This window comes from Zootoca vivipara, chromosome 6 (assembly GCF_963506605.1).
Source record: "Zootoca vivipara chromosome 6, rZooViv1.1, whole genome shotgun sequence".
NCBI classification, from domain to species: Eukaryota; Metazoa; Chordata; class Lepidosauria; order Squamata; family Lacertidae; genus Zootoca; species Zootoca vivipara.
Window position 1 is genome coordinate 85782781 of NC_083281.1, and position 16636 is coordinate 85799416.

The window sequence follows — 16636 nt, forward strand, 5'->3', positions numbered from 1 at the left end:
ATGACTTCCTCCTCCTCTGTTTATTAAAGGAAACAGACCCGGAGCGAAGACCACAGGGAAACCCATGCAGCTGTAATCTGAAGCACAGAACAAAATGCAACACAAGGAAGAACTTTGGGGAACGGGTTAGGGGTTGGAGCAGTTGCTTGGCATGCAGAAGGTCCTGGGTTCAATAGGAGAGAGTCTCTCCACACCCACCCCCCACCCCGAAATCCTGGAGGGCCGCTGATGGCCGGTGTAGCTAAGCTTGAACTAGACGGACCAATGCTCGGATTGAGAATCTAGTATTGTCTGCACTGACTGGCAGCAGCTCTCTAGGGTCTCAGGCAGGGGACGTTCCCAGCCCTACGTGGAGATGCTGCCATTGGGGATTGAACCCGGGGCCTTCTGCATGCCAAGCAGCTTCTTCAACGCGGACCTGCATCCTGTCCGCTAAACGCAAAGTAACATTCTAGTCCTCATGTTCCTGAACAAAGGGCTGGTATAAACAAGGAGCTGCCTTATTCCATGTCGGACCGTTGGCCCTGCCTAGCTCTGTATGGCATACACTGATTGTCAGCAACGGCTCTCCAGGGATACAGGCAGCTGACTATCCCTGTCCTACCTAGGACACAGAATCATAGAATGGCGGATTCAGGAGGGACCCCCAAAGGTCATCAAGTCCAGCCCCCAGCAATGCTGGAATCACAGCAAACCACGTGCAATCTGTGACCTTCTGCATGCAAAGCAGATGCTCCACCTCTGAGCTGCGCTGTCCTTCTGGGAACCCGACCTGAGTCCCGCCCAGTTGACTCAGTTTGCATTCTGCCTCACCTGAGCTCCAGTCTCTGCCTACGACATAGGAGGAAGCGGCAAAGACAGGATCCAGGCAGGTAAAATTGCAAAGGACCACAAACAGGTAAGGCTCCCTGCTGAATTTCAGGGGGACTCTGCTCTAAACCGAGCATCTCTCTCTCTCTCTCTCTCTCTCTCTCTCTCTCTCTCTCTCTCTCTCTCTCTCTGTCTATAGCAATTAATTTTTTGTAGTTTTCTTTCCACCCCGAAGCTCAGAGCCGATTTGGACATGCTTTTGTCTCAGGCCTGAGTTGGGAAGCTGCCTTGTGCGGAGTCAAGCACCAGGCAGCTTTCTGCTACCTGGAGATGCTGTCAGGATTCGAACCTGGCACCTTCCGCTTGCAAATTGGCTCTGCCACTGAGCTGCTCTTGGAGGCTCTTAAAGGCTGGCTGGCAGAGGCCCAGAGCTGCTGACCCAGTGACAGAAGAGCAGGGAGCATGCCTGAGCATGTGCAGAGTGCTTTCCGTTCTGGGCGTCCCTCGGTTATTTCCCCGCAGCCTCTGTTTCCCCTTTGTACAATGGATTGGCTCGGTTCCAGGGGGACAGCGGGAAACAAACAAATCAATATAATACATGTTTGTATGGCTGTGTCTCACACAGGTCTACCTAGCCCAGTGCTGCCCGCTCTGATCAGCAGCAGCGGTCTTTTAGCTTCTGGCCTTCTGCATGCCAGGTACGTGTTCTGCCATTGACCTGTTTCCTGAGAAGACAGGTCCCTTACACTGACTAGGTTGGACCATCCAGCCTAGTATTGTCTGCACTGACTGCCAGCAGCGCTGCAGGGTTTCTGCCCAGAGACCTTCCCAGCTCTATGTGGAGATGCTGCCGGCAACTGAGACTTTCTGCCTGCCGAGCAGGTGCTCTGCCACTGAGCTATGCCCCTCATCTCATGCAAGAACCAATAAATATCCGTGCGTGTTTATGGGGCATCCCCACATGCAGCTCAGTACAATTTAGGGATCAGGGATGATGGGCCCAGACCCAGGGCTGGAAAGGGGAACCCCAGACCTCTTTATCCAGCCCCTGGAACTCTCTTTGGCCACACCCCTTCTTGCCTGATGACTGGAAGTGAGATTGGAGTCCAGCAGCTTCTGAATAATAATAATAATAATAATAATAATAATAATAATAATAATAATAATAATACAGTAATAATAATAATTTATTATTTATACCCCGCCCATCTGGCTGGGTTTCTCCAGCCACTCTGGGCGACTTCCAACAAACATTAAAATACAATAATCTATTAAACATTAAAAGCTTCCCTAATGCCTTCAGATGTCTCCTAAAAGTCTGGTACAGTAGTTGTTTTTCTCTTTGACATCTGGTGGGAGGGCGTTCCACAGGGCGGGTGCCACTACCGAGAAGGCCCTCTGCCTGGTTCGCTGTAACTTGGCTTCTCGCAGCGAGGGAACCGCCCAAAGGCCCTTGGCGCTGGACCTCAGTGTCCGGGTAGAGCGATGGGGGTGGAGACGCTCCTTCACGTATACTGGACCGAGGCCGTTTAGGGATTTCAAGGTCAGCACCAACACTTTGAATTGTGCTCGGAAACGGACTGGGAGCCAATGTAGGTCTTTCAAGACCGGTGTTACGCGGTGAATGGGCACAGGTTTTGCTTACGTCTTGTTTATTTCTGTATTTATTGCATTTATAGCCTGCCTAGTTCCTCCAAGGAGCTCAAGGCAGCACACATGTCTCTCTGCCCCCACAACAACCCTGCAGGGTAGGTTAGGCTAAGAGAGGCACTGCAACTGGTCCCCAAGGCATACCCTCCAATATTTCTCCGATGAAAATAGGGACATCCTGTTCCATAATAATAATAATAATAATAATAATAATAATAATAATAATAATAGGTAAAAGGTAAAGGTAAAAGACCCCTGGACAGTTAAGTCCAGTCAAAGGCGACTATGGGGTTGCAGCGCTCATCTTGATTTCAGGCCGAGGGAGCCAGCGTTTGTCCACAGACAGCTTTCTGGGTCATGTGGCCAGCAGGACTAAACCGCTTCTGGCGCAACGGAACACCATGACGGAAGTCAGAGCACACGGAAACACCATTGACCTTCCCGCCACAGCGGTACCTATTTATCTACTTGCACTGGTGTGCTTTCAAACTGCTAGGTTGGCAGAAGCTGGGACAGAGCAACGGGAGCTCACCCCGTTGCGAGAATTCGAACCGCCGACCTTCCAACTGGCAAGCCCAAGAGGCTCAGTGGTTTAGACCACAGCGCCACCTGCGTCCCATAATAATAACAACAGTAATAGTAATAATATTAATAATAATACCCCACCCATCTTACTGTGTTACGCCATCCACTCTGGGCAGCTTCCAACATAATAGAACATTAAACATTTTTTTAAAAAAACCTTCCCTATACAAGGCTGCCTTCAGGTGTCTTCTAAAGGTTGTATAGTTACTTATTTCCTCAGCATGGCGGTGGTGTGTGTGTGTGTGTGTGTGTGTGTGTGTGTGTGTGTGTGTTACATAACTCCATACCCTCCAACATTTCTCCGATGAAAATGGGGACGTCCTAAGCGGAACATTCCAGGACCCAATCAGAAACCAGGACGGCTTCTGTAAATCCAGGACTGTCCCTCGAAAACAAGGACACTTGTGAGGGTCTGACACCCAGCAAGCAACATCATGGCCGAAGGGCGGATTCGAACCCCGGTCTCTCCCAGGCCCGTGGCCCACTTCTTGTTTTGCCTGCTGATCACGCAGCTTTTAAAGCCACAGGTGCACGACTCAATTAGCAGAGGCCATTGCGGGGCGAGGAGAAAGTTTGCCCCTCCAGGTTTCCCAGCCTCTCCCAGAAATTTTTTTCCAGCATGCCTCTGCTTTTCTCATTTCTCCTGGACCTCCTGATTTTCAAATCCCCAGTTAGCGAGGGAAGGGCTTCTGCTGTTGTCTACAAAACAATGCAGGAAATGAATGTCTGTGGGGCGTTGGTTTTTGAAAAGGGAGTGGCGTTGTGCCTTGGGATAGAGGCGGATTTAGGGGAGCGTGACCTGGGCGTGGAGCCTTGGGGGGGGGGACACACAACTATGATGTAGAAGAGAAGGCGAGAGGCAGGGTGTTTGAATTTTGCCGTTGCCCAGGGCGCCACTGAAATTTGAGACCCCAAGGTCATGGGGGAAAATTTCCTCCCTCTCTTGTAACACTAGAACTTGTAGCTGAAGCTGAAGGTTGGACGATTCAGGACAGAGAAAAGGAAAACTTTATCTATGCAGCGTGAAGTCAGACAGTGGAACTCCCTCCCACTGGAGGCAGTGATGGCCAACAACAGCAGAGGATCTGCTATGAAACTAACGGAGCTTAAGCTTCAGGGCCCCTAATCCTGGAAGGGCCCCAGAAGCGAATCCAGTGCCTGTTGCTTAAAACGTTTGGGTCTAGTTGACCCCATTTGAGTTGCGCGACTCAAATCGGTTAATTACATTTTGTTGTTTGGTTGCAAAGTTTGAGAGTCAGTGGCACAGATGTTGTAAAGATTTGGTGATCTGTTGTGGAACAACTCCAATGAATAAGATAACAGGGGTTACCCAGACCTCGTGGCTGGTTGAGAAGGAGCCCCCATAACGGTTTGGGGGCCCCAAATGTTGGTGTGCTGCTGGCCATCAACTCGAATGGCTTTAAAGGAGCATTATATCTTGGGACTCAGCTACACGAGTAAAAAAACCACCACGTTTTGAATTCGTTGTAAACATGTAACACCAGGTGGCGATGGAGAGCAAGAAAAAATCTATGTGATTTTTATATAGCGTTTTCCCCCCTTTTGTTATAACGATTTAATTTCTGACTTATTTATAGCGGTTTCCTACCCTGTGTGTAGATCCACCCCAATTCATGGAGGAGGGGGTTGTGTATTGTTAGTAGACAGGACAGCGGTACTTCTTTGCCTCCACAGTTGGAAGCGGGAATACTTCTGAATGCCAGTTGCTGGAAACCACAGGAGAGGAGAGTTGGTCTTGTGTTCGGATCCTGCTTGCTGGTTTTCCACAGGCGACTGTTCAGCCGCTGTGAGAACAGGACGCCGGTCTAGGTGGGCCATTGGCCTGATCCGGCAGGCAGTCTCTTCTTATGCGCTCATGTTCTTATGTGGCAGTTGTTTTGGGGCAGAAAGGGTGCCTTTTCTTGCAACAGCAGCTAGACTTCACAATTCTATGATCCTAGGATTTTATTTAATTTTGTTGTTTTAATTTCCCTTTCGAATCTTTTCTGATGAAGCGCAGAATCTAAGGATTTGAAATACGCAGGCAAATACTCGGCTACTGCTTCACCAACCGGGCGGACAAAATCCTTGCCTCATCCAAGTCCTAATTCAAAGTTGGGAGAGGTTCCCAGGGGCCATCTAGTCCAACCCCCTGCAATGAAGGAATCATTTATGCAAAGGCTGTTCCCATCTATCTCTGCATTGTAAGGAGCATTTCGATGGGTTTGTAAATAAGCAATTTTTCCTATGGCGACTGAGAGTCATTCCCCAGGCAGGCAAGGAAATCTATAACCCTTTTTCTTTTCTGATTTATTTTAGCTTGCAGTCGATTAACGTGATCTATGCATGATCTTCTAGGATAATCCTTTTTTCATTTCTTGTTGAAGCCTTAACTACTACTACTACTACTACTACTACTATTATTATTATTAATTCTGGACTTATTTGCAAACTTGCAGTCATTGTTACATGAGAGACACCATTATTTTTGTGTGTTCCTGGTAGCAGGCCCTCTCCTTTGAATCTTATGTCGCCTTGACCTAACCTTGGCTTTCCTTTTAAACAAAGCAGAACCCAGAGTTTCTCAACCTCATGTTCGCAATGTCTGCTGAAATCTCTGATGCATATGTAAGGACCAGACCAGGAAACCACATTACACAGAGTTTGACTTTTGATCCATCCGGCTCAGTATTTCCTGCTCCAACCGGCAGCAGCTATGGAGGATCTCAGGCAAGATGTCTTTCCCAGCCCTATGTGTTGACAATGGGGATTGAAAATGGAACCTCCTGTATACTAAGCAGAAAACAAATAAAAATCCTAGTCCTCATGGTTCTTGGGGGGGGGGGAGGACTGATTTAAACAGAAACATACAAAGTTGCAATATAACAAGTCAGGGGGCTATGTAATGTCTGCACTGACTGGCAGCAGCTCCCATGGGTTTCAGGCAGGGGACATGCCCTGGAGATAGATGCTGGAGTCTGCGGCCTTCTGCATGTATATTATTATTATTATTATTATTATTATTATTATTATTATTATTATTATTTATTATTAGACCACCTGACTGGGCAACTCCCAACAAAGTATTAGAAACACAACATCACATCAGTCATTAAAAACTTCCCTGTACAGGGCTGCCTTCAGATGTTTTCTAAAAGTCAGGTAGTTTATTTCCTTGACATCTGATGGGAGGGCGTTCCACAGGGCAGGCGCCACTACCGAGAAGACCCTGTGCTTTGTTTCCTGTAACCTCACTTTTCGCAATGGACCTCAGTGTCTGGGATGAACGATGGGGGGTGGAGACACTCCTTCAGGTACGCAGAGCCAAAGCTGTTTGGGGCATGGGTAGGCAAACTAAGACCTGGGGGCTGGATCTGGCCCAATCGCCTTCTAAATCCGGCCCGCAGTCGTTCCGGGAATCAGCGTGTTTTTACATGAGTAGAATGTGTCTTTTTATTTAAAATGCACCTCTGGGTTATTTGTGGGGCTTGCCTGGTGTTTTTACATGAGTAGAATGTGTGCTTTTATTTAAAATGCATCTCTGGGTTATTTGTGGGGCATAGGAGTTCGTTCATTTTTCTTTTCTTTCCAAAATATAGTCCGGCCCCCCACAAGGGGGGGGGAACGACAGTGGACCAGCCCCCTGCTGAAAAAGTTTGCTGACCCCTGGTTTAGGGACTTAAAGGTCAGCTCTGGCACATTGAATTGTGCTCGGAAATGTATCCCCGAGCCATGGCTTTTCCTTAGAGCTGTCCTATGTGCACACTTGCTTGATATTCTAATTGATTTAGACGGTAACAAACTATTTTGTTTTTCTTGGCACCTACTTTAGATTTTCATTTTGGGGGGTAGTGGGCTGGTGGAGACGAGACACACAGGGGAGCCTCGGCTGCATGGAAAATAGGCGGGAGCCCTGACTTGACGCGAAAAGGTTGCACAAAGCGAGTTCAACAAAAGTTCCTTTTAAATGCCGAAACCAACCGGCTGGTTATAACCAGGCATGTTGTTGCGTAAGGTCTCGGTGGGATCCGGACGGAGCTGTCGATCTGGCTTGCCCGGTTCGTCTTCCCAGCTTCTGATGGCTTATGATTGTTGACAGTCGAGGATTGGGGAAGATTTAAGTGCCAGATTTTAGTGGGGGCATCCTTGTAATTTGGGGTGGGGCAGGGGAGACCAAAGGTGTGTCCTCTGATCTCTCGCCCTGAGTCAGCACCTTGTAGCTCAATACTGCCTGCACTGGCTGGCAGCAACAGCTCTCTAGGGTCCCCACCCCCAGCCCTGCCTGTAAATGTTGCTGGGGGTGGGGACCCTAGAGAGCTGTTGCTGCCAGCTAGTGCAGGCAGTATTGAGCTACAAGCTTGGGCCTTCTGGATGCAAAGCAGGCGCTCTACCAGAGAAGAATGACAGATCAAGTACTGTAGATGGATTATACCAAAATGGCTAAAATGACCCGAAGAGTCAGAAATCAGGAAGAACAAAATTTTAATAAGGAATGGGGAAAATGTATAACTTACCTTAAAAACCGTTGTAAACGGTTAAAATCGTTAGTAGGATCGGAATAACACTTGTAGTTTAATGGTGAATTTTGGATACAACGGAGAGGTAAAAGATCTGGATTACGTATTATAAAAGATGTAGGAGGAAATGATTTACAATAGGACCCATAAAGGGGAGGAGGGAAGTCCAGGAGATTCTCTGGAATCTTGTTTGTATGTTGGATATGTGACTGTAAAATTTTAATCTGAAAACCTATCATCTATCTATCTATCTATCTATCTATCTATCTATCTATCTATCTATCTATCTATCCATCATCATCTATCATCATCTATAAACCAATGCAGCTGCTCTACTATGGAGCTAAGGTGCTTTGCTTAAAGGGAGAACAAGATCCCAGTCCTCATGGTTCTGATTTAACTCGGGACAGGTCAGGTCATTGGTTTATCTAGTTCAGCATTCATGGCATAATAGAAGCCTAGAATGCGGGTGGCGCTGTGGTCTAAACCACTGAGCCTCTTGGGCTTGCGGATCGGAAGGTCGGCAGTTCAAATCCCCATGACGGGGTGAGCTCCCGTTGCTCTGTCCCAGCTCCTGCCAACCTAGCAGTTCAAAAGCAAGTAGATAAATGGGTAAGGTAAACGGCATTTCCGTGCGCTGCTCTTATATCGCCGGAAGCGGCTTAGTCATGCTGGCCACATGACCCAGAAAAACTGTCTGCGGACAAACGCTGACTCCCTCAGCCTGTAAAGCGAGATGAGCGCCACAACCCTAGAGTCGTCTGCGACTGGACTAAACTGTCAGAGGTCCTTTACCTTTACCTTTAGAACTGTAGAGCTGGAATTGGACCACAATAAGCCCAGTCCTATGCAATGCAGGAATCACAGGTCAAGAATCCCTAACAGCCAGCCAGCGGCATTGCATCCTTTATTGGCACCTGGGCAGAGCTCTCTCAAGCTTATCTGGCGCCATGGTGCAAGGATCCCTCCGACGCCCCCACCCCCACCCCCACCCGTTTTCCTCCAGGTGGGCAGCAGCTGGAGGGTGGCTCCTCCGGCGGGGCGTAGGCTCCAGGTGCGATTTTAATAATAATAATAATAATAATAATAATAATAATAATAATAATATTATAGAGGGTGGCGCCTCTATAATAATAATAATAATAATAATAATAATAATAATAATAATAATAATAAAATTTTATTTATACCCCGCCCTCCCCAGTCAAAAGCCGGGCTCAGGGCGGCTGACACCAACAGAATTACAATAAAACATAAAAACAATTAATTAAAATACAGATTAAAATACAGTATTAAAATTTAAAGTGCAGCCTCATTTCAAGTAGGCCATAAATCCAAGCCATGAGGGAGGAAAACACAGGGGTCAGGCTGAGTCTAACCCAAAGGCCAGGCGGAACAGCTCTGTCTTGCAGGCCCTGCGGAAAGATGACAAATCCCGCAGGGCCCTGGTCTCCTGGGAAAGAGCGTTCCACCAGGTTGGGGCCAGTACTGAAAAGGCCCTGGCTCTAGTAGAGGCCAATCTAGCCATCTTATGACTCGGGATCTCCAGAATATTATTATTTGTGGACCTTAAGGTCCTCCGCGGGGCATACCAGGAGAGGCGGTCCCGTAGGTACGAGGGTCCCAAGTCGCATAGGGCTTTAAAGGTCAAAACCAGCACCTTAAACCTGATCCTGTACTCCACCGGGAGCCAGTGCAGCTGGTAAAGCACTGGATGAATGTGATCCCGCGGCCTGGACCCTGTAAGGAGCCTCGCCGCGGCATTCTGCACCCGCTGGAGTTTCTGGGTCAGCTTTAAGGGCAACCCTGCGTAGAGCGAGTTACAATAGTCAAGCCTGGAGGTGATCGTCGCATGGATCACTGTGGCCAGATCGGGGCGAGAGAGGTAAGGGACCAACTGCTTGATGCGGCGGAGATGGAAAAATGCCACCTTTGCTGTGGATGCAACCTGCGCCTCCATGGAAAGGGAGGCGTCAAAGCTAAGACGCCCTTAAGGAGAGGCTAAGGAGAGGGTTCATAGGGCCGCACTGCACTGCCTCCCCTCCCACCCACGCTTGGGAGGGGGCTCAGCCAGCCAACGCGGCCCTTGGTAAGGGGGCATGGTGGCAAGGCCGGGCTCTGGGTCCCAGATACCCCTGGCGGCAGGCAGGGTGGGGATCCCTGTGGGGGGAGGGGTGCTTGGTTCGTGCCCCCCAAAACCATGCCCATGGGGCTACCCCCTGGCTCTCTCCACGCTATGTTCCTGCAGACAGGTGTCCAAGCTCTGCTCCAACCTCCAACGAAGGAGAGGCCGCCACCTCCCAAGGTTGTCCGTCAGAAAGTTCAGCCGGAATCTCCGTCCTTGTGATTTGAATCCATTGGTTCAGGTCCAACTTACTGACTGGGAGCATCTCTTCAGCACTTCAGGCACTGAGTCTCTCTCAGCCCTGCCTGGAGATGCTGCCATTGGGGATTGGAAACAGAACCTTCTGCATCCAAAGCAAGTCTTCTGCCCCCCCCCCCACTTCTCTATGCTCATTCATTCATTCATTCCCTGCCCATCTGGCTGGGTTTCCCCAGCCACTCTGGGCAGCTCCCAACAGAATATTAAAAACATGATAAAACATTAAAAACTTCCTTAAACAGGGTTGCCTTCAGATGTCTTCTACAAGTCAGATAGAAGACTGCCACTCTGACAGTCTCAGTTGCTTAACACAGACTTCCAGCAAACGTAATCCACCTATTGGGTTGCACAGGTCGGGCTATCTGATAAAGGAATTGCCTCAAATCCCCATTGATCTCTCCCTTGACAGATTTTTCCTTTTTTTTAAAGCAAATTAAAAATCTATATCACAGCTCTTTTTGCAGCTAATACCGAGAACGTACAGTGGCATTTTAAGAATTAAAACTCAGATAATCTTAGCACACCTGCTTTTAAAGATGAAATGACAGGTTTGGGAAGGAGATGGTCTCTACGTGTCAGAAAGGAGCTTAAGACTTGGCTGGGTGTTGCTGGTGGATAAGGGAAGAAGGGAGTGGAAAGAGAGAGAGAGAGAGAGAGAGAGAGAGAGAGAGAGAGAGAGAGAGAGAGAGAGAGAGATGGGGAAGGCTGTTCTTATCCAAGAGATTTGTCTCTCTTAGATGGTACCTAAAGTGCTTCCACCTAAAAGGGGGCAGAGTCCGAGCTGCCAAGCATAGATATATCTGATCCTGTATCTCTGCTGCATTGCGGGATCTCTTCGGGAGAAAAGGCCAAGGAGCAAAATCTCCACAAATCCAGAGCGGAGTCCCAAAGATGGTTCGATGGTTTGTACTCCTCCTTCCGGCAACTCCTGCAGCCAAGCTGGTGCCAAACGCATTGCTCTACTTTCCTTTGGACCCAGGGGCATAGCTAGCTGCTCGGGTGCCCAGGTTGGCACCCATCGCCTCCCCTTCGGCTGTAGGGTGGCTGAGGGGGAGGCAGAGGGCAGGCGCAAGCCCCACGCTGCTGTTTTAGGCAGCACGGAGCCTGCAGGCACCTGAGCCATTACATCACTCCCAGGAGAGACATGTGGCTCGGGCGCGCTGCAGGCCAGGCCCCATGGTAAGTGCCACCTCTTGCAGTGTGGCACCCAGTGCCCCCCCAGAAAAGACAAAAAAAGAGGTAAAGGTAAAGGACCCCTGCATTGATTGATTTGATAAGATCTCCCCCCCCCCCTGCTTGATTGTAAGAGGAAACCTCAAAGCGGTTTACAAAGAGAACGGAACGATAAAGTTATCAATGAGAACAGTGAAGGAAAAATGAAGGCAACTTCCCTTTTCTCAGTTTGGTGGGATTTTATTGAATATATAGAAAATTTACATTTGTCTCTTCCGCAAACCTCTCGGGGAATTTGGGATAAGTAACGTTGAAGTGGTTGAGAATTTTTCCTGACATAATATAAAGCTTTTGGCTCTTGTTGCTCCTTGTTTCAGTCATAGGTTTATATTTCTGTATATCCTGAAAGTCTGGTGTGTTACACACTCATTTTTTATGGTGGTATGCTCTGCTTACCTACAGTGGTACCTTGGAACAACTTGGAACCCAAACACTGCAAACCCGGAAGTAAGTGTTCTGGTTTGTGAACTTTTTTCGGAAGCCGAACGTGCTCCGTTTTGAGTGTTACACTTCCGATTTCAGTGTTACGCTGAGGACTGTCTGTTTTTGCTATTTATTTTGCGTTTTGTGGCTCTTTTATTTTTATTTTTTTGTGACTGTGTGGAACCCAGTTCAGCTACTGACTGATTGATTGATTGTGTGACAGCAGTACAGTTTATTGCTTTCATTTTATGGATCAATGGTCTTGTTAGATAGTGAAATGCATGTTAAATTGCTGTTTGAGGGGTTGTTTTTAAAAGTCTGGAATGGATTAATCCGTTCTGCATTACTTTCTATGGGAAAGCGCGCCTTGGTTTTGGAACGCTTTGGTTTTGGAACGGACTTCCAGAATGGATTAAGTTTGAGAACCAAGGTACCACTGTATTGGTATCTTATCACAAATATATGGAAAATCAGCTTTATCATTTCTCCTTGTGAATATGACATCCCACTTTGGTTTGGCTGGGTTTTTGTGTGTTAGTCTCATGAAGTGCTATTCTGTTAGTTGGGTTGTATGTATAAAATTCAATAAAAATACTTTAAAAATGAATTAAAATAATAAAAAATAAAAACAATAAAAAGAAATATTAGAAACGTATGTGATTGTAAGTGATTGTAAGTTGTTTCAAACTATTTGAAAATCGTTGTAGCCCACTCAGGTACCTTAGGGCTAAGAGTAGGTAATTAACAATAACAGTAGCAATAATAAAATACTTGTGTTTTTCCTAATATATGCATTTTTAAACACAACTTCAACTAATATCCACATTTTGGTATGCAACACACACTTCTTCTTTTTTTGCAAAGGAATTATTCCAAACCATTTTCGTGCTATTTCCCCTAATCCATGTATTTTTAGACACTCCCCCCTCCCCCGTGCTTTAAACACATTTGTAGGCCAGAGCATTGCAAAATTCAGAGGCTTGTAGATTTTCAAGGATGCATTGAAAAGTTTTGCAGCGGTTTTTCCCGCCCCCCCATGTTTGCCATGAAAACCCCACATTTTTGCAGCGCCCCACAAAACAAGTAATCGCTACATCAAACATGGGGTTTGTACTTAACAGTAACATTTATCTGATGAAAATAAGGATGTCCTGTTTAACAACAACAACAACAACACGCTTCCCATCAAACTGGGTTGCCCCAGCCACTCTGGGTGGCTTCCAACATATATAAAAACATAATGAAACATTGAAAACTTCGCTATGTTTATTTTTATTCTGATTTCTTTATGATTATTGCTTTGTCAAAATAATAATAATAATAATAATAATAATAATAATAATAATAATAATAATAATACAAATAGAATACAACAAAAGCAAATACAAATACAAACAAATACAAAACCTTCCCTAGCCAAAGCTCCCTTCAGATTTCTTCTAAAGGTTGTCTAGTTACTGATCTCCTTGGCTTGGGGGTGGGGGCTGCATAAATCCAATATTTCTCGAGGGAAAATAGGGACGAGACGACCTACGGAAAAGCGGGACATTCTGGGATCAAATAAGAAACCGGGACAGCTCCTGTAAATGTGGGACTGTCCCTGGAAAACCCAGGGCACTTGGAGGGTCCAGGGACTTCAAAAATCAGGGTCCCCTCCCAACCAGCGCCAGACTGTTGTTTTGCAGCGTTTTTGCGGTCGCCGGAGCTTCTTTGCGGAAAGAGGGAGCGAGAGAAAGTGGGAAAGAGAGCGGTGGCTTGTGCAGAGACCTTCCACCTCTGTCCTCTGACGTGAGGCTTCTGTGGTCCAGCCTCCCTCTCCTCCTGAATATTCATGGCCGGAGAACCTCTTTTGGAGCCAGTCTGGAGAGAGGCGGAGAGGCCCACGGCTGCTATAGGGGGGAGCCTCAGAGCCCTGGGATCAGCTGGCAGCTCTCGGCTGCTCCTAGTGACCGAGAGAGGGGGCGGCTGGAGGCAGCTCCCTCCCTCCCTCCCTCCCTCCCTCCCTCTCTCTCTCTGTGTGCAGTCTGGACCGAGTAGCACATCGGTCACAGTTCGGACAAGGCCTACGATCTCCTCTCCAGCAATGGACCGAAGGCCAGGCAGCGGAGAGGAGTTTTAGCCGGACTCATCCGTGCGCCCCCTGAGCATGGATCGGCGGCGGAGAGAGGAAGGCGCCGCGCTCCCAAGCCGCACCGTGGGGCTGCTGCCGCTGCCACAGACCGCTTCTTTGTAGCATCGCAACAAAGAGCAGCGAGAGCTGCGGGGGGTAAGTGGGCTGAACCCCCTCTTTGACCTTTCCAAACTCCTTTCTGGGAAAACCACTCCGAGGCTAGATTCGGCCGGCAATATGGACCGACCATGTGGTTCCTCCCCCCCCCAAAAAACAAACCTCCCCAAATTGCCTTCTCTCTCTCCCTCTCCTCCCCTTTCTGCTCCTTTCCAAGATTTTAAAGAAGGGATCATAAAAAGGGGTGTCTGCACGTGGCAGAACGGGGCGCAAAATGCGCTCGCGTTTGGTGCGTAAAAGCAAGGCTAGAAATTTTATTATTATTATTATTTTTAAAAAGCCGTTTCGGGAAATTATCCTCGCCTCCTGCCACTTGCAGAAAGGTTAAGCCCCACTCCACCATATAATGCACCCCCGCAAGGCCAACGAGACGTTGGTGACCTTTGCGAGGTCAGCAGAATTGACGGGCGCTTGATCACGGAGACGCGGTTTATATATAACCCTGCTGGGGTGTATGTAAATCAATCCCGATCCCGTCTTGGGATTGGGGAGGGGGGGCGGAGAGGAAGCGAGGAAACGGAGTGTGTGCAGAGATGAGGGTGGATTTTTATTTTTTATTTTTTGCATCTCAGGGGGGAGTTTTGCGGGCGAGTCTCAGGGGATGGGGAAATTCAGGTGATGTAGGGAGCCATGGCCAGGCGGCATGCCTGAACACCCCATGGAGGGGGTGGGGAATACTTGGGCGCAGTGCTCCCTACCCAGAAAAAGTGGCGATGAAGCCCCAGAGCAGGAGATAGACCTTTTAAGGGACAATGAATAAGTGAGGAAGGAACAGGCTGTTTGTTGGGTTGTTCTGGGGCAGGCATCCCCAAACTTCGGCCCTCCAGATGTTTTGGACTACAATTCCCATCTTCCCTGACCACTGCTCCTGTTAGCTAGGGATCATGGGAGTTGTAGGCCAAAACATCTGGAGGGCCGCAGATTGGGGATGCCTGTTCTGGGGCAACAAGAAACAATGGCATAGATTGTGGAAATTTGAATTCACACCAGGCATTTAAGGGATGTTTAAAGCACATGGCTCCAGCTCCCAAAATAATTCTGGGAACTGTAGTTTACCCCCCCCCCCACGGAGCTGAAATTCCCAGAACCCTTAAGAAACTAAAGGACCTGTAGTTTAATCACATGAAGCTACAATTCCCGGCGCCCTTAAGAAACAACATGAGAGAGGTCCAAGGCACCTCCGCTTACAAAATGTGCTTGAAATTATTGTGTTGATGTGACTAACAGATTAAATAAACCTTTTGGGGACTTAAGTCACACCATCAGACGCTTAATGCATTACCCTTATTTAAATTTGACAGACCTGTATATACGCACCCATGGGTGCAATGGGCAAATGAATAAAAGAAAGAAAGAAAGTGTAGACAATGGGGGTAAAATGGCAAAGGCATGTGAACAGGACCATTAGAGCTCAAGTAGAGCTCAAATGTGCACAGATTAAGTGTCTAGGAAAAGGTTGGAACCTCAACGGCAGAGCATCTGCTTGGAGTGCAGAAGGCCCTTGGTTCAACGGTGTCCCCTGCCTGGAAACCCAGAGGTTCATTGCTGCCAGTCAGTGTAAACAGTACTGAGCTTGTTGGCTCAACAGAAGGCAGCTTGGCACCGCTGAGTAAATTGACACCTGTTGTGGGGAAGGGATCCTTGGTCTCTGTTTCCGGCTGAAGCAAACAGAACCAAGCTTTCGTATTAGTTCAGGATGAGTAAAAGAAAGTCCTTCATGCAGCCCAGAGTTCGACTGTGGAACTCCCTCCCACAGGACGCAAGGATGGCCCCCCAACTTGGATGGCTTTGAAAGAGGATTGGAACAATTCAAAGAGGAGAGGACTGTTGATAATGACTAGCTGGGATGGCTACGCTCTGCTTCCACGGTTGGAGGCAGCAATGTTTCTGAATACCAGTTGCTGGAAACTGCGGGGTGGGGGGGAGACGGCTCTTGTGTTCGAATCCTGCTTGCAGGTTTCCCATCGGGGCACCTGGTTGACCACTGTGAGAACAGGGTTCTGGACAAGGTGGGCCACTGGCCTGATCTGGTGAGGTCTTATGTTCTTATGTTAAAAAAAACCCCGAGAACCTGAAATCGACAATCTCCCACACCTCATTCCAGCTGTTCTGATCTTTAGTTTCTCCTTTCCCAACTCTTCCCCTCTCTGGGATTAAAAGGATTGCATTGATTTACACATAGATCTAGCATGAAAGGGTCTTGGGAAATGGGGTCCTGTGGTTGTGCTTTAGACAGGAGAGGAGAAGGTTTCGGGGAGGCACAACCGTGGCATTCTGATCCCTGAAGGGCAGAAGTTGCAGTAGACTTTGGGTTCCTGTTGCTCCAACGAAGCAGGAACTTGAACCAGCAGGTGCAAATTTCAGGGGAAGTGACTTTCAGTTAAGCATTAAGAGAAACTTTTCTTAAGTTTGGCAGTGGAACACACTCCTTTAGAAGATGAGGGACTCTGCTTGACTTTGGAGATACTACCGTATATTCCGGCGTAGAAGGCGACCGGGCATATAAGACGACCCCCAACTTTTCCAGTTAAAATATAGAGTTTGGGATATACTCGCCGTTTAAGAAATATGACCTGGCGTATAAAACGACCCCCGACTTTTGAAAGCAGCAGTAGGCAGATTCAGAGGCAGTGATTGGCATCCTGGTTTTGTCCCCCATCCTCCTGCTGAGTTCTCCAAGGGCACCCCTGAGACTGAAGAGGAGGAAGCTGGCAGAAAGGACCACCGCCACGGGACTGGATGGAAGTA

General features: G+C 48.0%; 1 protein-coding gene across 6 annotated transcripts in view; it reads left to right on the forward strand.

Annotated features, from left to right (window-relative positions):
- Positions 1–833: 833 nt before the first annotated feature.
- Positions 834–16636, forward strand: part of ARHGEF10L (Rho guanine nucleotide exchange factor 10 like) — a 126496-nt gene continuing 110693 nt past the window's right edge. For 3 of the 6 annotated variants that reach the window (XM_035121225.2, XM_035121222.2, XM_035121224.2), the window contains exon 1: positions 13179–13867. The gene's annotated coding sequence lies outside the window, so the exon portion shown is untranslated. Of the gene's footprint in view, positions 899–13178; positions 13868–16636 lie in introns of those variants that run through there. The other 3 variants (XM_035121226.2, XM_035121227.2, XM_035121223.2) reach the window with 2 other exon arrangements.